This window comes from Herpailurus yagouaroundi, unplaced genomic scaffold (assembly GCF_014898765.1).
Source record: "Herpailurus yagouaroundi ecotype Mexico unplaced genomic scaffold, PumYag 197, whole genome shotgun sequence".
Classification (NCBI taxonomy): domain Eukaryota; kingdom Metazoa; phylum Chordata; class Mammalia; order Carnivora; family Felidae; genus Herpailurus; species Herpailurus yagouaroundi.
This window is the reverse complement of record NW_024412428.1, coordinates 30646869-30672163: the sequence shown is the minus strand read 5'-3', so window position 1 is coordinate 30672163 and position 25295 is coordinate 30646869. Positions and strand designations below refer to the sequence as shown.

Here is a 25295-nt window from a genome sequence, read left to right as displayed (position 1 = left end):
TGAAGTTGGACGCTTAACTGACTAAGCCATCCAGGCACCCCTGGTAAGCTATCTATTTTGATGTTCTTTGGAACAAAGTTATTTGTATCAAAATTCAAATGAAAACAAGGAAGACTTCTTAGTCCTCAAGAATTCAAGGCTTCTCAAATAAGAAATATAAGAAAGAGATACAAAGATTGAGAAGGTATAGGAGAAGAGGATTTTTTTCTGATAACTTTTAATTCAGTGGTCTCCAACTATGAGAAGGGCATGTTACCAAATCCCATGTTCGGCTGCCCGTTGGTCAAAAGGCCAATACTCAAGAGATGGCTGTTGGTTGGCAAGGAATATGAGCTTTATTCAGGAGGCCAGCCAGCTGGGGAGAAGGCAGACTCTTGTCCAAAAGCCAGCTCTGTGTTTCTGCCTAGCCAAGAGGGTTTTAAAGGGACAGAGTGTCATTGATCAGTGAGGGGGTGCAGTAGCCTGAAACGTTTCCTGATTCCATGTAGATTTAGTGGTGCTTATTTTCAGAGGTGCTTGATGTTTGTACAAGAGGTCTGATTCCTGTTCAGTGATGTATGAGGGCTTTCTGTTCTCCTCCTAGAAAGGAATGTAAGATTTATAGATACACGATGAGGGTCAGGAAGTCAATCACATGAACTTAAGAACACATATGAAAGATCACCATGTTAGTTACAAAGGTCAAGGTGGCCTTAATTCCCCACTGTTAATTTTATTCCATATCTATGGTATTGAGGGAGAAGACTCACCTTCTGTAGCTTCTTCAGGCTGATAAAGGGTATATTCAGGACCTTGGGATGGAATATGTTAATGTGGATTTGAAGCATTAATTTATGACTGCTGATGTGGCTTGCTTGAAGTTTTTTAAATACACAATGTAGTGAGCTTAAGTCTTAGGTATACGCATAGTACCGCTAACATCAGGATGAGTCCTAATTTTAGAATGCCTTGTAATGTGGACTTAAATCCTGATGGTATCTAGGAGAAGAGGTTTGTGAACCAATCATATCCTCCCTGGAACAGAGCAGGTAGAAATATAGGGTTTGCTGTAACTAAGTGGCTTGCTGTCTGATTTTATCAATACCGGTTTCTACCTCTGAGGAGGTATTGATATATGTGCAGCAAGACAAATTAACAACAACACAAACTCCCTCTTGCTCAGTTAGGAGCCATACGGTTATCCAGGACAACTTTAGCAAGGGATTCTACTGATTTCTGTGAGTTAGCCAAATATTTGGCAGTTGTATTATCCCCAGTGGTGGAGAGTTTGAGACAGACTGCAAAGCACATGTTATTGGGCAGCAGCTCCCCCACCACAGCAATATATAATGAAAGAAATATTCATCCCCATCAGGGATATTGCCTGGAAGATCACAAGTCGGTCTGGGAAATAATTTTAGGGAGGTGGCTCAATGTTTGGTTTTGTTAGCAGGATGAAGGGAGAAGGGGATCACCAGGGTGGCCAGACGACACCGTTTGGGGTTAAAAAACTTTGTAATATGGTCTGTGGCCATGACTAATTTGCAAATAAAGACAAACCCAAATAGAGCACAAAGACAAAATGTGGAGACCTCCTCAGGTCTTAGAATCAGCTCAGTAATAGAGCAGCTAATTCCATCCAATTCCTGCCCACCTGAACTTGGCTATGGATATTGTCCATAGCCAGAAAGAAAACAGACTATCGTTTACACGTAGGGAGTTGCTCCCTTTTGGGAGGTGGTTTCACATGATAGCTAATTGAGGAATATATGCCTGCTCTGTCCTTTGAAGATTAACTCTTTTAGTTCAGTAATTGGAGGGATCATAACACACTGGGTACCTCATGATCATTTTGGAAGAATCTAACTATTCTAAGCCTATACATTAGTATTTGGGCCTTTGTAATTGGAAATCAGTTGCCTTCAGGTGTTATAAATAGGGTGGGCCAAGAGGTCTCCATGGTCCAGCATCCACTGAGCTTTTGGATGACCTATCCAGCAATCAGTAGAACATGTACTATAGCCAAATTCGGAGTTACCTGTATGAGTGCATTGTCTTTCCAACCCAGGGAGAGAGAAGACATCATTAATATGGACCACAGAACGAACATAGTTGTCATAGGTTTCCTTTCCTAAAGAGGTCTTTTAAATCTTGAATAGGATGGCTTTCCCAGCAGGGACTTTCAGTGGCTTCTTTGTCATCAGTAGCTAGAACCCTCCTCATTCTGGTATAGTGTATCCGTGGCTGATACCTGAAAATTTTAGAGAGGTATGATGGTTAGTCAAACATCATAACACCCCATCCATTTCTCAGCCAACTTTTGATCAGGCTCTTGATTTTTACAGGTCTTTTATAATAGTACTCTGTCTCCAGGCCTAAAAGGATGAAGTGGCTCATCTGAAGCATACATAGACCTGGAGAGGACAAACTTGTGCAAACAGTTAATACCTGACTCAAATGTTGTACATACTGTTTAATCTTACTTTCATTTTCTAAGTCTAAGGGTGCTGTCCCTAGAGCCTAGGTTTAAAAGGGTCTCTCAAATACAATCTCAAAGGGCTTAATTTTAGCCCACTTTTGGGGGCAATCCTAATGCAGAGAAGGGAAATAGGTACAGTCTTATCTCATTTCAGGTTAGTTTCTTGACAGCTTTTAGTCAAAGTCTTTTTCAACGTATGATTCATCTTTCCCCCATTTTTCCTGTTGATTGAGGTCTCCATGAAGGATGCAATTTCTGGATGATCTGTAAAGCAGCATTTACTTTATATACCACCTCACATAGAAAGGCAGGCCCATTATCACTCTGAATAGTGCTGGATAAACCAAATCTAGGAATAATTTCCTTCAGCAAGAGTCTTACAATATCTGGACTTTTTTCTGTTTAGGTGGGAAACACTTAAAACCATCCCGAAAAGATACCTACAAATACTAGTAAATATTTACAATTCCAAGTAGTCCTAGGAATGTGGGTAAAGCCTATCTGCTAATCCTGAAAAGGACATTCCAATTTATATTGTATCCCTTGACCTGGTAAGTGTCTCTCATTGTTTGGATTATTCTTTGCACGTACAGTACATCTCTGGGTGCCAGTGTGGGCCATTTTCTATAGATAAGTCTCCTTCAAATGAGGCCTAATAAAATCCATTAAAGCATACTTCCCATAGTGTGATCCTTCATGCAGATGCTTTAAGACTAGATTCACTATCAGGGCATAGGTAATACTATCTATTCAGTTAATAGTATTATCCAGTGGGAGTTCATTTTCCATGAAGCAGTGGGGTCTGTTTGAGTAAAGCCCCATTTTTGTGTGTGTTCTCTCTTCATCTTATTGCCTGTACTGGGGTTTAAAGGCAGAGAGATCCACTCAAGGATCTCTCGAGTGTGAGTTTTTGGCCACTATTTTGGCTGTTGCATCTGCTAACCAGTTACCTCTTGATATTTGAGAATTCCCCTTCTGGTACCCTGGGTAATACATAATCACTACATCAGCAGGAAGATAGATAGCTTCTAATAATCACAGGATTTCTTGGGAATATTTAATGTCATTGTTGGGGAAGATCAATAAACCCCTCTCTTTCCAAATTGTCTGGTGTGCATGAGTTATCACAAAAGCATATTTTGAGTCGGTATAAACATTTACCTTGTCCACTTGTGATAACTCCAGGGCCCATGTTAGAACAATCAGTTCTGTCTTTTGTGAGGAGGTAGTTGGGGGGAAAGCATGTGCTTTTATTATCTGAACCAGTGTGACCACTACATATCCAGATCATTGCTTGCCACTGTCCATGACACTATTACCATCTGTAAATAACCCATAATCTGGTGCCGGCAGTGGTTGATGGAGGAGGTCTGACTGGCTAGAATATACTGCATCAATGATCTTAACACATTCATTCTTACTTGAGGTGGTGTTCAAGTTATCAGGTGGCAAAGTTGCTGGATTCAATGCTGTTGTTGCTATAAAGTCACATTTGGATTGTCTAACAATATAGCTTGCTATCCACTCATTCTTGTAGCTATTAGCCAATATCCTGTTTCTGTTCTAAACGGGTTAATATTTGATAAGGCACATACACCATTATCTCTTGCCCAAGTGTTAACACTTCATCTTGTTAACATAACATCTTGTAGTATGTCACAAATAGCTGCAACAGCCCTCCAACAGGGGAGCTATCCTTTGGCTGTGGGTTCTAATTGTTCAGAGAAATAGGCACTGACTGTGGACTATCCTTAAGAATGTGTATGAGGACCCCCAATCTGTGACCTTGCCTTTCATGTATGTATAGCTTAAAGGGCTCTTTAGGGTTTGGTAATCCTAGAACTGGGACATTTGCCAATTTTTCCTTTATTGTCTCGAATGCCAATTGATATTCCATAGTCCAATTCAAGGCTCCGAATCCAATTCTCTTAGAGCTTCACATAAAGCTTGACTATCAAACCATAATTTGAAATTCAGATCTGACAGAAACCAGCGATTCCCCCAAACTCATAGAGTTGTCACTGATTTCTGGGGGTTTGTAGAGCTAAAACTGTTTCTTCCCCCCACCCCCCACCCCATCAGCGAGGATACATTGTCCCTGACACAGCTGAAAGCCAAGATAAACAATCTCTTATTTACAAATTTGGGCCTTGTATGCTGGCATTTTATATTTGCAGTCTGCCAAATGATTTAAAACCAGAATAGTATTGTCTAGACAAACTTCATAAGTGGGGGTATCAATTAACAAATGATATACACGTAATAAAGTCCCATCAGCTAATTTTATCGTCCTCAAATCCTTTGCTAAGATTTCACCAAAAATAGTGGGGCAGGGGTGATTTTTAAGTCCTTATGGTGACACCATCCAATAGTTTCAGGAGGTGGTTCTGATTTCTAAGGGTCCTGGCATTCAAAAGCAAACAACAATTGGGCCTTCTCTGTCGGAATTCAGAAATAGGCTTCCTTTAGATCTAGTACAATCAACCATTCATAATCACCAACTATTACAGTTAGTGTGTATGGATTGGACAAAGTCAGGTATGTCTTGTATGGCTTAATTAATGGCCCATAAATCTTGTACAAAATGGTACTCATGAGTATTTTTTTTTTTTGGAAGAATGGTTGTATTTATCGTATGGCCTTCAAGCTCAAATTATTTTCAAGAACTTCTGCAAGTTGGCCTGTATATCTTCTAGAACTTCCTTTTTTTAAAGGGTACTGCCTTTTCCTAGGGATGGTAAATCTCCTCTTTCAAGTCTGTTCATACAGGTGTCACATCTTTTGCCCTCCCTACCACTCTATCTGCCCAAATCACTTTACTTACTTGTTTATTGATTTCAGGAGGGAATGGGTCTGCTTCTGGTGTCTTAACCTGAGTTCGAACAGCTTGTAATGGGAGCACTTTACCCGGAGGTACCTTTATTTATAGGTGCTTGTTTCTTTGGAGAGAGTTACCTGAGCGTTTAGTTTACAAAGCAAGAATTGCCCAGTAAGATCAGACATTCTGGCATATAAGGAAAATGATGTCTCAAAGAAAAATCACCAAACTTGCATTCTAGCCATTGTAGGAAAGGTCTTTGTTGTTCTTGACCTGAGACCCTCAACTACAGAGACTGCCTTCTGGGTGTTTTGTATCAATTTAGTATTCAAGATGCTGTACATGGTCCCTGTGTCCACTAAAAAGTCCATCAGCTGATTCCTCAGTGGAAATTGTACCCAGGGCTCCTGTGGGGAAATGGTAACTGAATCAGCGAGATGGTAGGGAGCCTCTTCATTTGTCATCTTCCTCTCCTTCCATCATCATTTATTTATACCTTGTCCCTCCTCCCTGCCTTTGTTTTCCTTTCAATTTCAGGCAATCCCCTTTCTGTGCCCTCCCTTTTTGCAGTAGTGGCACTGATTCTCACCAATAGCTCCTTTCTTACTTTCTAGAGTTCTTTTTCCCATCCCTGCCTTCCACACTTTCCATTGACTGCGGCCTGGTGAGCCCCTTTACTTCTCATGCAATAAATACTTCATAGGCTACATCAACTAGCTGTGATGGTTCCATTCCTACTACCTTTTTCTCCTTTTGGAGCTTTCTCCTTATATCAGGCATGCTGTGCCCTATGAATGTCATGTTTACCATGTGGATATTTTCTGGGGCCTCTGATGATATATCTGTACATTTCTGATAAATTAGGTAAATCTTTTCTAACCAAGCCAGACTTTCTGTTGCATCTCTCAATTCTTGAATCTTACTGAAACTGCACTGCTTGGGAGACCTTTACTTAAACCTGCCAAGATGTACTGCTGATAATGCTCAGGTCCAGGCAAACCCCCTTGGTTTGGGTCCCAATTGGGCTCAACCAATGCGAAGGCAGGTGTGGGGTCTGGACTGGATCCTCATGATGGGGGTGCTGGGCTTCCTCATTTCATTGACTAATACTAGCCATCTTTCATCTTTCATCTTTCATCTGAAGTTAATATGGTATTCACTGAAGCTTGGATACCTGCCCAAGCTGACCTGATGAGCTGCAAAAGTGCTCAAAAAGAGTTCTACCATTTTTTTTTGGGGGGGGGGGTCTCACTATAAGGGGAGATTGGCATTTTTATAACTCATGAAGTCTGAAGTTGTAAAAGGAATATATGTCCAATAACATCTGAGAGGCTGTCCTTGAGCACCAATGCCCTCGACTGGGTGTTGCCTTAAGGATATTGCCCACTACCCATAGTGGAGTGCTTCCTGTCCAAATTGGGTGCCCTGCCAGGTCTTAAAGGAAGAGACTGTTCCAGGATTCCTTTGTTCCACCCCTTAGAATGGTGAGGAGGAGAAGGTGGAGGTAAGAGCTCCTGCAGACGGGGCAGTGGGGTTAGATTTGCCACATATTCTTCCTATCCCTTCTATTTTTCATTTCTATATTCCTATATTCTATATAACATCATCAGGAAAAATTTTGGTTTTTCCCCTTGTCTCTGCACCATTAATACACTTTTTTTCCTGGGCAGCATCTTTACTATGTAAAGACAAGCAGCCTGAACATAGGGTATCTAATTATCCTTTCTTGCTCTTTGACAAAATATCCCTAGTTGTAAAATGGTGTAATGGTTTAAAGATCCATTTAGGGGCCATCTCTCATCTGCTTCTAGAAAGTACATTGGTCAGGCAGTATTACAATTGAAAATCAGCTTTTGCTTAGTCATAGATTCCTGACTATACTCCTTCCTTTTATTCAAAATTTGGCCCAATGTCGGCGGGATAGAGATAGAACCCCCATTACACCAAAGATGATACACACACACACACACACACACACACACACACACACACACACACAGACCAAAGACATAGCTGCCCCAAATCCCAAAGGAATTGACCAATTGAATATTATTCAAATTCTTAGTTTCTCCCAACTGTTGTGCCACTTCCAGAATGGGAAAGCACAGACAATGAAAACAAAAGTTCCTAGCTCTTCACAAAAGAGAAACTATGTTGATATGCACTTTCAACAAACCTACCCAGTCCAAAAGCTTGTTAGCTTGCCCCAGATGCTCTTTCCCTTTCCATTCAAGTCAAAGAGCAAGTGTTAGGAATCAACACGGAATTTCCCCAAGACAAAAGAAGCCTCTGCAGTTGCAGGGACAGATTCCTCAGATTCTCTCCCTGAAACCAACTAAACCTGAGCAGCTAACCCCCTCCAATAATCCAAGTTACTAGCTCAGGAAATGAACAAGTAAGCCCTGGAGTGCTGCCCTAGACAACTGCGCTGCTTTGGAGTTCCCAGGGGGAACTGGATGCCACAGGAGCATTGGCTCCTAGTTGGCTTCCCAAAAGTTGTTACCAAATCCCAAGTTCAGCTGCCCATTGCTCAAAAGGCCATTTGTCAGGGGATGACTGTTGATTGGAAAGGAGTATGAGCTTTATTCAGCAGCCTGGGCCACCTGGGGAGAAGGCAGATTCTTGTCCAAAAGCCAACTCTGTGCTTTCTGCCTAGCCAAGAGGTTTTTAAAGGGACAGGGGGTCATTGATCAGTGAGGGGGTGCAGTGGCCTGAAACATTTCCTGATTCAATGTAGATTTAGTGGTGCCTATTTACAGCTTTAAGTACTTGAAAGGTTTGTGCAAGAGGTCTGATTCCTGTTCTGTGATGTGCAAGGGTTCTCTATTCTCCTCCTAGAAAGGAATGTAAGATTTATGGGTACACAATGAGTGTTAGGAAATCAATCACATGAACTTCAGAACACCTATTAAAGATGACCATGCTAGTTTTGAAGATCAAAGCAGCCTCAGGCAATTCAAAACATTTATTAAAAAACTATTGCTAATTTTTACCATATGTTCATAATTAAATACAATTTGGTAATGTAATTTTATATTGATTAAACAAATGAATTTTGATATATTTGTTCCTCATTTTCTTTTCTGTTGCCCCAGTTACCCTTCCAAAAATGGCACTAAGGCATGAGCAGGGACTAAAAACAATTAACAACAACAATCACTTTCATACTTTCATTTTCACATTGATTTCAAATAATCACAGATGGCAAGTTATCAAAAAACAAATCTAATCAAATAAAATCTTCAACCCATCAAGACTAAAATAACAAATGACTAAAAGATAACAGGAAATATATATATTTTACTAAGATGCAGGGATTTTGTGTTTGTTTTGTTTTTGTCTTTTGAGAAAGAGAGAGAGACCACACATGCTAGTGGAGGAAAGGGGGAGAGGGGGAGAGAGAGAGAGAGAGAGAGAGAGAACACGAACCTTAAGCAGACTCCATGCCTAGTGTGGAGTGGATCCAAGGCTTGATCTCATGACCCTGAGATCATGACCTGAGCCAAAATCAAGAGTCAGACACTCAACTAAGTCACCCAGACAACCCTAAGATGGAATGGTGTTTTTATGTCAGAATGATCAAATAAAATCAAGTGTGCAAGCAGAAATACAACTAAGTAGAAAACATGTCATTGTAGGATAAAGACTGGTTGTTACAGTAAAGCTTTCATAATTTCAGTTTTTTAATATCCCCTTATAAAAATACTATGATTTTGTACAGTCACAGGAATAAAGCTGCACCTTTGTTTATAATTAATGTAACTGTCCTTCCGCTGCTTCCTGCTTCATACCTTTACCCATATTCAAAGCATTCTGAAAGCTTGGGAGCTTTTAATTCTTTCTTTGCATTGATTTCTAGTTTGAGTTTAATCAAAGAGATAATCCTTTAAGAGTAAGTATGAGACCTTTTGAGGTAAAGAAATGTTCTTCTTGTAACTCTTGAATATTTATGCAAACTAGCTTTTTAAGGCACTAGTCAAAGCACCAGACACATTGAGAAATATTTGGATGTAGGATGTTAAACCATGAACAATATGGTTCAACATTTTGATCTTAGTTCTCTTGTGATGTCATTATTTCTTAGTTTAAGATTTTAATTGTATTCACACTGTAATTTTTTCCAAATACTCTTAGATACACAAAAATCTAATGAGATATACTTGAATATATGGTAGTTTTAAATAAGTATGTGTCAAAATATTTGGTTATGTTAACTATATTAATGAAATCTCCTGAATTAAACCTAAGAAGTAGGTTTCAGACTCTCTGTGCACAGAGATGAGAATTTGTTACAATTTTCTGTTGGTAAGTCAATTATAATTAGTTATATGTTAAGTTGGACCAGTACATCATCACCCTCAATAATAACCACGTGTTAGGTTCTATATCAGTAAATATTTTCCAAATTGAATTTCTCATCCTTATGTAATTCTCCCTGCTCAACAGTCAGTTTGAGACTTTTTGGTATTCCTTTCCTTTTTATTCCTGTTTAAAAAGTACAAAGACTTCACTTATATAATTGCTTTTACTATGCATTAAGATATATTCAACTTATATGTCTTGGGAAAATAAATTAGTTTTTATACATTTTGAAGTAACTATATCAGTGCAAGTTATAAGAAACAAATTATAGGCACAACAAAGAAATAACTATTTAAAAATATCATCAGAGAACAAATTCTGGCTCCATGATAAGACCCAGATAATTGGGTTCAATTTATTGTCTTCACCCGTGGTATTTGAAGCCATAAGATGCTCATTCTTAAAAAAACACAAAGTTCAAATGATTTTAAAAGGTCCACATTTGAATGAAGTTTAAGATTGTTAGACTGATATCTCTGATGTCTGTGTGCATTGATGGCAAAACCACAGCCAACATTCTTAGTGAAAAGCAGCAACATGTCCTCAGTTTATATTCTCCATCGTGTTCCCAATGGCCAGTAAAATACATTTACCTCTAGAGATGTCTCCAAATCTTCCTTATTACTTATTATTTAAAACACTAATAAACTTGGGGCTCCTGGGTGGCGCAGTCGGTTAAGCGTCCGACTTCAGCCAGGTCACGATCTCACGGTCCGTGAGTTCGAGCCCCGCGTCAGGCTCTGGGCTGATGGCTCAGAGCCTGGAGCCTGTTTCCGATTCTGTGTCTCCCTCTCTCTGCCCCTCCCCCGTTCATGCTCTGTCTCTCTCTGTCCCAAAAATAAATAAACGTTGAAAAAAAAATTAAAAAAAAATAAATAAAAAAAATAAAATACTAATAAACATTTTTAAGTTTTGGTTTGTTTTCCTTAATTTTCATAAGTTCTAAAATAAAAAACTGCTATGCTACCTTGTTAGGAAGTGTTTTTACACCTGACTTGGAGAAAGTCATTTGTCCCAGGTACTCTGACATTCTGATTCCTGGGGCAAACTTTAATAGACATTTCAAGCAAGGTTTGATTATAAAAGAATCTACAAGCCATTAGTTGTAGCTATATTAAACCTGTGGCAATCAATCCCAATGCCTGGGTCAACCAAATGAGGTAGAAGGAGCGAATTGCCTGAAACTATGGGTTATTGGAAATCTCACTGATAGGAAACATCCAGAAAATGAATGCTCATCTTCTCAGTATTTACTAGGAGGAGAATCTCTCACCCTAATTTATTTTGCTCTGGCTTTGTAAAAGTGAATAAGCTGATATTCTCTGATATGTATTAAATTGCTTCAGAGGAAGTGACTGAAAAATGTCAGCCAGTGTGTGATTTCTAAAAGTTATGCTACTAAAATTATTTAACTGATGTGGTTTGTAGCATTCTAAATTAAAAACCGGTTTTGGTCCTATTCTATTTTGTATCTTTTGCATATATATATTTATATATATATATGTTAATATATATGATATATATTAATATATATGATATATATTAATATGTATATTATATATGTATATAATATATATTAATATATTCTATTTTGTATCTTTTGGATGTATATATTAAATTTTTCTTTAAATGTTTATTTTTGAGAGAGAGAGTATGTGCGCAAGCAGGGGAGGGGCAGAGACACGGACTCTGATGCTCCAGGTTCTGAGCTGTCAGCACAGAGCCCAACAGGTGGCTTGAACTCATGAACTGTGAGATCATGATGTGAGCTGAGGTCGTATGCTTACCGATTGAGCCACCCAGGTGCCCCATCTTTTGCCAATATTTTAAATTCATTAAGCCCAATCTTTAAGATCTTCTATTTTTTTCATGCAGTAGAATAGACTTTGCTTGCTGCTGTTTATCCCAGTGAAACCAATCCCCACAGTGTGTCCGCCATTGGAGTAAGAGCCACCTGTCAGGGCAGGACAAGCTAGTTCACAGCTGTGATCACTGTGTCCTGCCTCCCCAGAACTGAAGGCAGAGGCCTCTCTCTCACCAGTCCCCATCCCAGCCACTCTCTAGAAGACACATATTTCATAATTCTCATAATGCAAAAGATAAAACCTATTTTTGTCTTAGTTTTATATTTACAATTATATAATTTGATAGATACGTTTGTGCAATTTTCAACAATATACAACCAAATGTACATATATATATAATTAGTAAATTAGTTCACTTTTCAGTAGACATGAACACTTTTGAGTCCCTTTATGATGTCTGACCCTTTGGATAATTAATCACAAGACTGACAGTTCTGCATTTCCATGTGTCACTTGTTAGCTGTCACAATTATCAAAGCAGTTACTATGAATCGCCTTTATAAGAGCAGTTGGCATGGCATTCAGAGAGACCACTCTGTAATAATGATAATAATGATAATAACTATTCCACTGGCGTCCTGGCTGGGGAACAGATGGCATATCAAAACGGGGCGTTTGAGGAGAGTGTAATAAAGGGACTATTTGCAAAGGTGTGAGGGGTTTGAAGGAAGTCAGCAAGTAATGATGTGACACTCTGGAGATAATCCTAGCAGGAAAGGCACTATTACCCTAGGTCTGAATGGGTTAGGTGAAGGAGGGTTTATTTAGCAGAACCCAGCAGGAGTGGAAACCATGGGGTGGGAGAGGGGCATCTACAGGGACATCCTGGTCCTCCTTGGGTACAGAAAGGTGGTCCCCACCAACCTCATAGGAAGAGACCTGAGGAATGAAATCGTATGTCAATTTTTTCTCTCACTTTCCCTTCTCCTGTGGATAACTTTCATTGTCTGAATCCAAAATATACCAGAAAACAAGAGTAATTCAACAGAGTGTCAATAGAGTATCAATGAAGTGCAAGGTAGAGAAGCAAGGTTGGATCTACAAGGAACAAGATGAGAATACTCAGTAAACATTTAGTTAGCACCTGCATGCTTTATTTTATTTAAATATTATAACTCTTCATCATGTTACTAGTTGAAAATTTGAATCTCAGCTTTCTGAGAACGTATAGCTAATCATTGGTAAAGCTGGGGTTAAGGCTCCTATTTATCTAATTCTAACTTATGCTGTTTTTATTATGCTGTGCCCTTCATAAACAACCATGTACCTTACAAAATCCCAAATACTTCCTTTATAAACAAGTACATTTATAGCCTAAAGACCTTAGCAATGATGATTTCACCTTAAGAACACATGAAACTTGCAACCATTGACCATAGCAGGTCCCTATCCCCAGTCCCTTTACACACCCCATACTTGTAATTTACAAAAAATGTCAAGTTTTAATCCCTACTTAAAAAAAATCTCAGGGGTGCCTGGATGGTGCAGCCAGTTAAACGTGTGACTCTTGGGTTTGATTCAGGTCATGAGCTCAAGGTTTGTGAGTTTGAGCCCTGCGACAGGCTCTGTGCTGACAGCGTGGAGCCTGCTTGGGATTCTCTCTCCCTTTCTCTCTGCCCCTCCCCCACTCATGCTTGCTCTCTCTCTCTCTCTCTCTCTCTCTCTCTCTCTCTCTCTCTCAAAAATAAATAAACTTAAAAAATATATATATAAAAACTCTCAGCTAAGAGCTACACTGTGTATTTCAAGATTTGAGTTTACTTTGCTTGTCCTGCTTCATTGTTTTAAAAAAAAATCTGTAGTATTACCTGCATTGGTCCTGTTTTCTTAGCCTCTGGGTCTTAATTTTCTGTTACTCCCTTTTCATACATCACCTTGGCATTTAACACCAGGTGCAGTTTAACCCATGAGACACAACTGTGTCTTTGAGACCAAAGCAAGAGCACCCCTTTTCACTGCTGAAATTTCTGTATTAGGAAAGAAGCAAAGAAAAAGAATTTAAAACAATATATAAAGGACAAGCCATGAAGCCAGCTCAATTCAATGAGAGAATTAGCATTCCAATATTATCTAGTTATTTGTTCCATAGAAAGAATATGGAACTGAAGTCAAGAAAACTATCCTCAAACTAAATATGCTACTAATTACTACTTCCTTTTATTTCATGTTTCTCACTGCCTTTGATCAGGGCTTTATTCAAAACTAGCTGTTCAAAATGATTGACATTTATGGAATAAACAAATTTAAGTTTATTCAGTGGCTACTTTTCTTCTGTGGTGGGTTTCTTTTCTGTAGGCTTCTTCTCAGTGGCTGGTTTCTTGGTAGGTGTAGCCTTTTCCCCACCAAAGGTTTCTTCTGCTTTTTAACACCAACAGCCTTATTCACCAAACAGGAATTACTACTTGCTATAGACTGTGCAATCATGTGACCTCAATAGACCTTGATTTCCACTGATGCTGAATTGTTGAAGGAATGTTCTAGATCCTCAGAGGGATCTGTTAGTATAAAAGAGGGTTAGAGATGTAAAAGTCAATAAAATTATAAGGAAGAGTTCTTAAGAATTATTGATCATATTCATTATTGCCCATTTTCCTTTTGGACTATTTATTTTTCTGTTGGCATAATACTTGTTTTACTTTTTTCAAAAGGCATTTACCTGTGGAGTATTGGGTGTTAGAGAGAGAGAGAGAGAGAGAGAGAAGTAGAGAGATGAGAGAGAAATTATGGGGAGGTGGTGAGGGAAAGAGGGGAGGGAGAGGAGAGTTATTTCTGGGTTCCAGCACATAGCACAAATTTATGACCTAATTTATTTATTATTGAAAATGTATTATTAAATTGAATGAGCAGAGCACATACATTGCTATTGCTGGAGGCAACCATAAGTCATATTCTGACAGGTTACATGTATTTAATGCAACTATTTATTTTTTATACATGAGAAATGAATAATTTCTTTAGTAATTGCCAAATTATACACTTCCTGAAATGCATGGAATCTTCTTAGGGAAATACATTTACCAAAATGTCATGTGAATTTATGCATATTTCAAGGCAGATTCAGAGAAAATATGTATAACAGCTTCCTAACTTCCTTTCCAAGGGGTGACATGAAAGGATAGCTTCTATTTTATTATATTACTTTTGTACAGGTTTAAAATTGTTTAATGTTTTGCATATTTCAATAAAACATACCCAAAATAAAATAGAGGCTAAATATATAGTCATACAGCTATTATGCAGTAATAAGGTAAAAATTTTTGAAGATTTTTGTTTTCTCTTTTTTTTTTCCCATTATTTTGGGGGTGGAGTAGGATAAATCTATTCATTTGGTTTCACAATTGCCTAAAGATATTTGATAAAGAAAGGTGATCTTTGTAGCATTTTAACTGTGCCCTATGGGACTCATCAATTGACACTCGACCAGAAAAATTAGCATAACCCTTTTACGAAAAGTCAGTAATCTGAAACTAAAAGTGAAAAATTAATTTACTTTCTGGAATGCCTATGCTTCTAGGGGTGTGAAGTAATTTACAGCTAAGTTTGACGACCTGGTATTTTTCAGTGTCATAATATGAATTAGGGGGATAGGGTAGTGTATAATAGAACAGATCCTGAGAAAAAAAATTCTAGTGAATAACTCTATTTTATCTCTGGTAAATTTTAGTCCCATAATACAAAGCCTCAACATCCACTACCTCAGGGAATAAATTACTATTTAGTCTTTGGCTTTTAGGCAAGAGAGGAGACTATTCTTCAGGATAATATATTAGACATAAGATTGAAATATTCTCAGAAATGTATTCTTTCAAAATTTATGTTTTCAAAGAAGTATTCAAAGTTCTGGGCTTTTTTTTTTCTTTCCCAGAGTCATTTGGAATACTTGGTTGAGCTTCACTGAACCTCAGTCTCTTACTCATTTTAATGCCTATCCATACACTGAGTGTATCTCATGCAGGGGCTCTGACAATGGATTCAAATGCATTTAAATACATAGCATATCCTTCCTATCTCACGTTCCATCCTTGTCATAAAATCTTATAGTCCATTGTTAATTTTTTTTTATTTTTATAGACTTCTAGGCGTTATAACTCCTTTTCTTAACTGTCTCTAAAACTTCCAGAAAGAATAATTAAAACAAATTGACAAGAATTCACTTAGGTGGAATGTCAGTGAGTCACAAAGAAATAATTGAATTTCTCTCCACACTTTGTGTGTTTACCTGGTAACCGTGGTACTATGCACAAATGAAAATCTCAAAAACATCCATTAGTGTTTTGTAAGTGTAAGATAGTTCTATTTCAGGACTGATAGAGTGGTTCTACATCCAAGTCAGAGCAAACTTTTTCTAGCAAGGTCATTTTACAGTGCCAATGATGCAAAAAGGAATCTGTCCATATAAAGTCCTCCCAGAGCTGGCTTTCTTAACTAGATATTAATTTGTTAATTTTAGTAAGTATAATTGAGCACCTACTGTGTACACCTAGGTGCTCAAAGGGGAAGCAAAGAGAATCTGCCTCTGGAGACATTTATATAAACAAGAAATTATACCTCCATAAACATGAGAAAAATAAGGTCTATTTTACTGCCATGAGAGGGAAATGGTAACACATTGTGGACAGTCATGGGTTGAAAATATTTCATCTAGACAGGCAAACAGGAGGAAGGGATAGGTTATGGGGCGGGGGATAAGGGCATTTCAGGCAGAAGTCATAGAGTGTAAGCAAAGGCAGAAAAGGTAAAAAGCACATATAAGGGAAAAGTGAAGGAAAATAAGGTGGGGGATGGCTTTAAATTTTGATTTAGCTGGACTATCAGTAGCTCTGAATATGATGTTAAATAAGATACGGCTTGAGTCTAGCTACCTGTGAAAAGCTATTTTCCTTCCTTCACAACTCTGGATGGCATGTTACTTTGTTTTGCATCACCAGAGGGGAAAATCAAGCACAATTTAATTTAGCAAGTCTTTATTAGGAATTTACAATGGGCAGCACTCCATTTGGGTTATAGAACACAAGCAGAAGGAATAAGACTAACACAGTGATGTGACAACCAGCAGGCTAAAAGTGAAAGAGAATCCACTCAGGATGCATACCCTAATCATAGCTGCTGGAGTTTTCACCCTCATAGTCTAAATCATTGGTACTTAACATCAGAAAACAAATATAGTTATATCAACATATTATTTTAGTTTTGTGCAAGCATGTATACTGTGTTTGTTTAGCAAACACAATTACTGTAAACTTTTATCTCCGCTAGTGTGTTTGATGCCTTCCTATAGCTGTGAATTAAAAGAAACTTAAGTATCATTAAGGAAAAGTAACTTTGCCAGGTTGGCTCTGTCAGCATTTGCTGTTTGAGTGCTGATAGGAAAGTTACCCAGACGAATGCTCCTTAAACTCATGTGTTTCAAACTTTGGTGTGCAACAGATTCATGCAAGGTACTTGCTGAAAATACAGCTTCTTTGTTCCCTGCCCTGGATTTTCATTCAGCATTCCTTAACAGAAGAATCCAGAGGTTCTAGAATCCAGAGATTTTGCCGGAGGTGATCTGCAGATCATAATTTGAGAACTATAGTTTCATAAACTCTGTGTATGCAGACAGTCTCCCACCAATGTACTATCCATCCAGGAAAAAAAAATAGTAAAATTATTTGTCTACATGATTGAAAGTAAAAATGATAACTCTAGTGACTTCTATCTAGAATTCCTCTTTCACTCTTATGTATTCTTTCTAAGAGAGCAGATAGGTTTCATCTAATCTGCTGGTAATGACGGATAAGAAGTTCCTGCAATCCTGGCTTGTAAATGATTGTGGCGCTGATCAGGTTTTTCTGGAAGAAAAACATGTTATGGTCAATTCGCCTTGCCTGTAGTGAATGGCAGAACTGTATCATGTAGGGTGAAATCCCTGTGTGTCTTCACTTTTCTAACATGTGCTTTGTGTTCCTTTGTGTTTAGCCATTTTTCTTTCTTGTCTTCTGAGACTTGGCAATTGTTTCTTCTTTTTATTTTTCTTGTTGATCTTCTCTAAGTCTTTGTTCTTTCCTCTTTGCCTAGAAATATTTGCTCTTAATGCAGTAACCTAACCATTTCTCAGCCTGACTATTCAACTTCTCTCTGACGGGGGCCCTGAGTATGTATGCAGAGTATCTCCCAACTTGTCCAATACCCGCTCCCCTACCCCTGATCACAGCAGGGCTCTCGCCTCACTGCCCTCCAATTTTCATAGCCATCCCTGTCCCTTCTCTGTTTTTGCACACTCTTCCCCAGTCTTAAAGGCCCCTTACCCTTCTCTCTCCTCTCCCTGGAATAATTCTAATTCTGTCTCAAGGCCCAGATCAAGTAGTAGTTACTGGTTTGTTTCTGTCCAGCTGAGTGGAAAAACTGTTTAAATTGAAACAACATAGTGATGCAGATTTTTACCTCTGCTGTGCCGGCATGATGGCAAAAAAGCTATATATAATTGGAAAATAAAGTCAAATAAATGACATCTTTGGTGATAAAAGATTGAAATATATAAAACCATTATTGCTATTTAGTTGAAAATGGTTCAGATCAATGCTGGAATACAATTTAGTTAAGCAACTAGAAGCTCATCTTATAAACAGTTCTTAATCTGAAACAGTATTTTGTGCAGATCATAATATATAATTATGTATTACATATGTGTGTTCATCTGTAGATATATATATTATAAATCTATATACACTACAATAGGGAGTATTGGATGAAAACTGAGATTTTAATAGCAGCAATTTCATTACTACTCTTGAAAAATATATCTTTCAAGAGGGGAGGGAAGGGAAGGAAAAAAGAACAATGTCTTGAAAATTAATTTAGTTTATGCCTAGGCTTCTATGATAAAATTAGGTACCTGCTTTACTTAGACATTTAGCTTGATATCTATAAAATCTGTTTTCTCTTTATCCCTTTCTAGCACTTGATAATAACAAAAATAAAGGGCTTATAAAAGTATAGAAGATAAGGGCTTAGAAATGTATACAGTAAAAACAATTATAGCATATGGACACAAAGGAAGTTCTTTATCCTCTGCCCACCTTCAATGCCAAGGATCCATTTAGTGAAGATTCAGACTTTGAAAAAAAAAAAATGACTTGCCTGTAAAATATGATCAGTCTCCTTTCACCCAAGATTCACTTTGGAACTTCTGATTCATTATGACATTTTTACAGAGTTCTTTCTTTTAATTGTGTATGTTCACACTTGGGTTTTTAGGTATCTCTGAACTTATCACTTAAAAGGCCTTTATAATAGTCATTCAAAATTAATGAATCAAATGCTGTGAGCACATGGATTTCTGAAGAACATTTAAAAAAAGGCCAGGCTTTAAAAGTCAAGGATGATAAGAAAGAGGATCAACTAAGTGCTATAGCCAATAATCCAACTCACTCCTTAATGCTTCTGAATTTAAAATTAGAAGTGTTTCACTACACCTGAATTACTTGAATTACTTCGGTCCAGATAAGTAATTCCAATAGATCAACCTTGGAGATAATCCTCTAACTTTAAATTTAGACTCACTGAAATGTCTGCTCTCCTCAAAATATCATTTTATAGGTTGAAGATGTTGTCCCTAAGAAGATCTAAGGAGCTTTAAGATGAGAAACAGATGAGATCTGTTACATCGCATGCATAATATGTTTGACTCACTTCTCAAAAAGTTTCACATTTTATGTGGTTATACAGTTAAAATGTAATTCACAGGACTCTTCATTATACTTGTATCATTCTAAAGAGGAGTGGTAGAAATAAGAGTTATCATAGTGTTATGACGGTGAAGGAAACTAATTAGCTTAGGTCAGAGGATAAAAAGCAGAATGGTAAGCATTTACCATACATGAAAAGAAAGGAAGAGATAGATTTCATGAAGCAATAGATCAAAGGAATAAAACCCAGTCTGAGTTAAGTTCATTGCTAACACAATTCCACTTAATGCAGTAAAGCAAATGAAAAATCAATTAACTAGAAAGGATTTTACTTTATCTCCAACATACTCACCATTTCCACTCTCCAATGACTTATCAAATTTGCATAAGTAAAAGTCATAATTAATGTAGACATAGAATACACAACCATAGTTTTCCTCAGGGATCATGCAATGTCAAAAACTGTTAGAGATGTTAGTTAACACTTCAAGACATCCCTGTAGTACCCATGGGTAAAATGCAAAGGGTGCAAAGCAATGTAAATAAATACACGGAAGAGCAAATCAGACAAAGATGGGTAAAATTGATATGTAGGACAATCTCCTACAATATATGTTTAACAAGCTACTTCAAAGGCTAGGTGTATAATCTTTAAAGATTATATCTGAGAAACAAAATTCTATTGTCAACATGGTTAAAAGTAGGAAATTATTACATGATCTTACACAGTTTTAAAAATAAATAACAGAGTCTGGTACAATATGGACGATACATTAAGTTGATTACTTCAGTTTCTACATCAGTAACGTAAAAAAAAAAAAAACAGCAAATGTTCTTTAATGTTCCTCATAGTTTTGCTCTTTCTCTTGGACACTCAGAATTCTCAGAAAGCTCTGAAGGCACATCACATATTCATACTCACTCCTCACAACTGTGGTGTCAAATGTAGCCTCAGTTTACCTTCATTAAGGTAACATCCATGTTTTACTTCTTACAACAATGCTTTGCCTTCAAAATGGGATGCATCTCTGTCCCATTTGGCAATCAAAGTCCCTTTTTTCTGGGTTAGTTCAAGTGCATTTATCTGAAAAATTTGTCCACACTAATAATCAACATGGGCTAATGGGTCATCTTTGGAAATAGATCTCCACTATAACATCAGGTATATCTAGGCATTATTTTAATTTGTGGATTAGTGAATTGATTTCATACACTGTATTAGAACAACATATGTTAAAGAAGCTGTTTAATGTATTTTCTTTTTTTCTTTTTTTTAATGTTTATTTATTTTTGAGACAGAGAGAGACAGAGCATGAACGGGGGAGGGTCAGAGAGAGAGGGAGACACAGAATCTGAAACAGACTCCAGGCTCTGAGCGGTCAGCACAGAGCCCGACACAGGGCTCGAACTCACGGACCGCGAGATCATGACCTGAGCCGAAGACAGACGCTCAACCGACTGAGCCACCCAGGCTCCCCCAAACTGTTTAATATATTTTCAAAGGGCATTTCAGATGACAGCAAAAATAGAGCATAACAAAACAGAATGGATACAAACATCCTGCCTCAAGTTATGAAGTGTAAAAGTGTTCAGGGGCAAATCACCTTGGAAAATTCATAAAACCCAAGAAACTTTGAGGTGATAATAAATCTGATAAGTTTTCAGAAGACCTCTACATAGATATGAAGTAATTTCCAAGGAATCCACTTTTGCAACTAATCATTCCATCCCTATAACTCACAAATCCTTAACTAAAATAATCTGAACTTTTAAAAATTTACGTTTGCATCTGTGGGATTCATGACAGTCAATATCTACTAATGGAGGTATTCAGAAATGAGAAACCTGAATATGAAGATTTTTTTTAAATCATTATTTTTAAATGCCCACATAAATAACAGTGTTATATTAGTTTCAGGTGATTCAGTAATTCTATAATTACTCAGTGCTCACTAATATGAATGTACTTTTTAAAAAAAATAAGTGTATTCTTTAAACCCCATCACCTATTTCACCTGTCCCCTCACCCACCTCCCTTCTGTTAACCATCAGTTTGTTCTCTCTTGATTTTCTGTGTGTGTCTTTGTTTCCTTTGCTCCTTTGTTTTGTTTCTTAAATTCTACATATGAGTGAAGTCATCTGGTGTTGGTCTTTCTCTGACTGAATATTTCACTTAAAGTTATACTCTTTAGATCCATCCATGCTGTTCCAAATGGCAAGATTCCATTCTGTTTTATGGCTGAATAATATTCCATTGTATATATAGACCACTATATTGGGCTACTTCCATAGTTTGACTATTGTAAGTAAAGAATGCTTAAAAAAACACAGGGGTGAATGTGTCCCTTTGAATTAGTGTTTTTTGTATTTTTTAGGTAAATACCCAGTAGTGCAATGACTGGAAAACAGGGTAGTTCTATTTTTAACTTTTGGAGGAAACTCCACAATATTTTCCCCAATGGCCACACCAGTTTGCATTCCCACCAACAATTCAAGAGGGGTCACTTTTTTCCGAATCCTTGCCAACACTTGTTGTTTCTTATGTTTTTGATTTTAGCCATTCTGACAGGTGTGGGGTAATATCACATTGTGCTTTTGATTTGCATTTTCCTGAAGATGATTGATGTTGAGCATATTTTCATGTATGTGTTGGCCTTCTATATGTCTTCTTGGAAGAAATGTCTGTCCATGTCTCCTGTCCATTTTTAAATTGGATTATTTGTTTTTTGGTGTTGAGTTGTAGAAGTACTTCGTATATTTTGGATACTAACCCTTTGTCAGCTATGTCATTTGCAAATATCTTCTCCCATTCCTTAGGGTATCTTTTAGTTTTGTTGACAGTTTCCTTCACTGTTATGAAGCTTTGTATTTTGATGTAATCCCTATAGTTTGTTTTTGCTTTTATTTCCTTTGCCTCAGGGAACATATCTAGAAAAATGTTGCTATGGCTGATGCCAGAGAAATTACTGCCTGTGCTCTTTTCTAGCATTTTTATGGTTTCAGGTCCCGTATTTAGGTCTTTAATCCATTTTGAGTTTATTTTTGTGTATGGTCTAGGAAAGGAGTCCAATTTCATTTTTTGGCATGTGGCTGTCTACTTTTTCCATTTTTCCCAGCACCAATTTGTTGAAGAGAACTGTCTTTTTCCCATTGTATATTTATACCTCCTTCGCTGAATATTAATTGACCATATAATGAAGGCTTCATTTCTAGGTTTTCTGTTCTATTGATGTATGTGTCTATTTTTATGCCTGTATCATAGCGTTTTGATTACTACCACTTTGTAATATAGCTTGAAGTCTGGAATTGTGATATCTCCAGTTTTGTTTTTTTTTTCAAGATTTCTTTGGCTATTTAGGGTCTTTTATGGCTCCATGAAAATTTTAGGATTGTTTGTTCTAGTTCTGTGAGAAATGTTGTTGGTATTTTGATAGGGATTGCATTAAATCTGTAGATTGCTTTAGGTCGCATAGACGTTTAACATTTGTTCTTCCAATCCATGAACATGGAATTTCTTTCCATTTGTTTGTGTCATCTTCAGTTTCTTTACTCAATGTTTTATTGTTTTCAGAGTACAAGCCTTTCATTTCTCTGGTTAAGTTTATTCCTAGGTATCTTATTATTTTTGGTACAATTTTAAATAGGATTGTTTTCTTAATTTCACTGTATAGAACTACAACAGATTTCTGTCCATTGAAGTTGTTTCAACTTCACTGAATTAATTTATCAGTTTTAGTAGTTCTTTGGTAGAGTTAACAGGGTTTTCAGTATATAGCTCCATGTCTTCTGCAAGTAGTGAGAGTTTTACTTCTTCCTTGCCAATTTGGATGCCTTTTATTTCTTTACGTTGTCCAACAGCCGTGGCTAGGACGTCTAGTACTATGTTGAATGTAAGCATTGAGAGTGGACAACCTTGTCTTATTCCTGACCTTAGGGGAAAAGTTCTCAGTTTTTCTCCATTGAGTATGATTTTTATGTGGGTTTTTCATATAAGGCCTTTAATATTTTGAGGTATGTTCCCTCTAGACCTACTTTTTAAAGGCTTCTTCTGTATCTATTAGAATGATCATATAGCTTTTATTCTTACTCTTGTTCCTGTGATGTATTGTGTTGTTTGATTTATGAACATTGAACCACCCTTGCATTCTGAAAATAAATCACAATTGGTGGGATCCTATGATGAATGATTTTTTAAATGTATTGCTGAATTTGGTTTGCTATTATTTTTTGAGGATTTTTGCATCTATGTTAATCAGAGATATTTGCCTGTTCTCTCTCTCTCTCTCTCTTTTTTTTTTTTTTTTTTTTTGGTAATGTCTTTGCCTGATTTTGGAATCAGGGTGATATTGGCCTCATAGAATGAATATGGAAGTTTTCCTTCCTCTTCTATTTTTGGAATAGTTTTTAGAAGAATATATATACATATATATGTATATATATATTTAATTTTATTTAACATACAGTGCAGTATTGGTTTCAGAAGTAGAATTCAATGATTCATAACTTATATACAACACCCAGTGCTCATCACAACAAGCGCCTTCCTTAATACTCATTGCCCATCTAGCCCATCTCCCATTCATCTCCCTCCATCAACTCTGTTTGTTTTCTATTGTTAAGAGTCCCTTGTGGTTTGTTTTCCTTTATTCTCCCTCACCTCTTTTCATATGTTCATTTGTTTTATTACTTATATTCCCCATATGAGTGAAATCATTTGGTATTTGTCTTTCTGTTTGACTTATGTTATCTACCATAATACTTTCTGGCTCCACCTATGTCATTGCAAATGCCAAGATTTCATTCCTTTTGATGGCCGAGTAATATTCCATTGTGTATATATGCCACATCTTTTTTTTTTTTTAATTTTTTTTCAACGTTTATTTATTTTTAAGACAGAGAGAGACAGAGCATGAATGGGGGAGGGGCAGAGAGAGAGGGAGACACAGAATCGGAAGCAGGCTCCAGGCTCTGAGCCACCAGCCCAGAGCCTGACGCGGGGCTCGAACTCACGGACCGCGAGATTGTGACCTGGCTGAAGTCGGACGCTTGACCGACTGCGCCACCCAGGCGCCCCTCTGCCACATCTTTTTTATGCATTCATCTGTTGATGGACATTTGGGCTTTCTCCATAGTTTGGCTATTGTTGATAATGCTGCTATATATGCCCGGGTGCATGTACCCCTATAACTCTGCATTTGTGTGTCCTTTGGGTAAATAGCTAATAGTGTAATTACTAGACTATAGGGTTGTTCTATTTTTAGTTTTTTTGAGGAACCTCCATACTGTTCTCCAGAATGGCTGCACCAGTTTGTATTCCCACCAGCAGTGTAAGAAGGTTCCCCTTTCTCCACATCCTTGCCAACACCTGTTTTCTTGTGTTGTTAATTTTAGCCATCCTGACAGGTGTGAGGTGGTATCTCATCGTGGTTTTGATTTGTATGTCCTTAATGATGAGTGATGTTGAGCATATTTTAATGTGTCTGTTGGCCATGTACATGTCTTCTTTGGAAAAGTGTCTATTCCTTTCTTTATCGGATTATTTGTTTTTTGGGTGTTAAGTTTGGTAAGTTCTTTATAGATTTTGGATAGCAACCCTTTATCCAATATGTCATTTGCAAATATCTTCTCCCATAGGAGTTGTTTTGTTGATTGTTTCCTTCACTGTGCAAAAGCTTTTTATCTTGATGTTTGCTTTTGCTTTGCTTGCCTTCGGTTACATATCTAGTAAGAAGCTGCTCCAAATGAAGTCAAAGAGGTTGCTGCCTGTGTTCTCCTCTAGGATTTTGAAGGTTCCCTGTCTCACATTTAGGTCTTTCACCCATTTTGAATTTATTTTTGTGTAAGAAAGTGGTTCAGTTTCATTCTTGTGCATGTTACTGTCCAACTCCATTTGTTGAAGACACAGTCTTTTTCCCATTGGATATACTTCCCTGCTTTGTCGAAGATTAGTTGACCATATAGTTTTGCTTCCTTTAGTATTATTATAGGGTAGTATAGTGGTAGTATCCCTTTGCTTTTGTTTACCTGGAGTGTCTTAATTCCTCATTTATTTATTTTTTTATTTCATACTCAAGTTTTATGGTCTTTTTCTTTATAAAGGAGAGACCACATGCTTCATATTCACT

The 25295-nt window shown here is 37.3% G+C and overlaps 1 long non-coding RNA gene across 1 annotated transcript; it reads right to left on the bottom strand.

Moving 5' to 3' along the window:
- Positions 1–242: 242 nt before the first annotated feature.
- LOC121012691 (uncharacterized) lies at positions 243–18702 on the bottom strand. Its single transcript, XR_005782233.1, has 4 exons — positions 18562–18702; positions 13312–13470; positions 2018–2230; positions 243–579 (listed from the first exon to the last, which is right to left on the bottom strand). It is a non-coding gene; the product is annotated as an uncharacterized LOC121012691 (long non-coding RNA).
- Positions 18703–25295: the final 6593 nt, after the last annotated feature.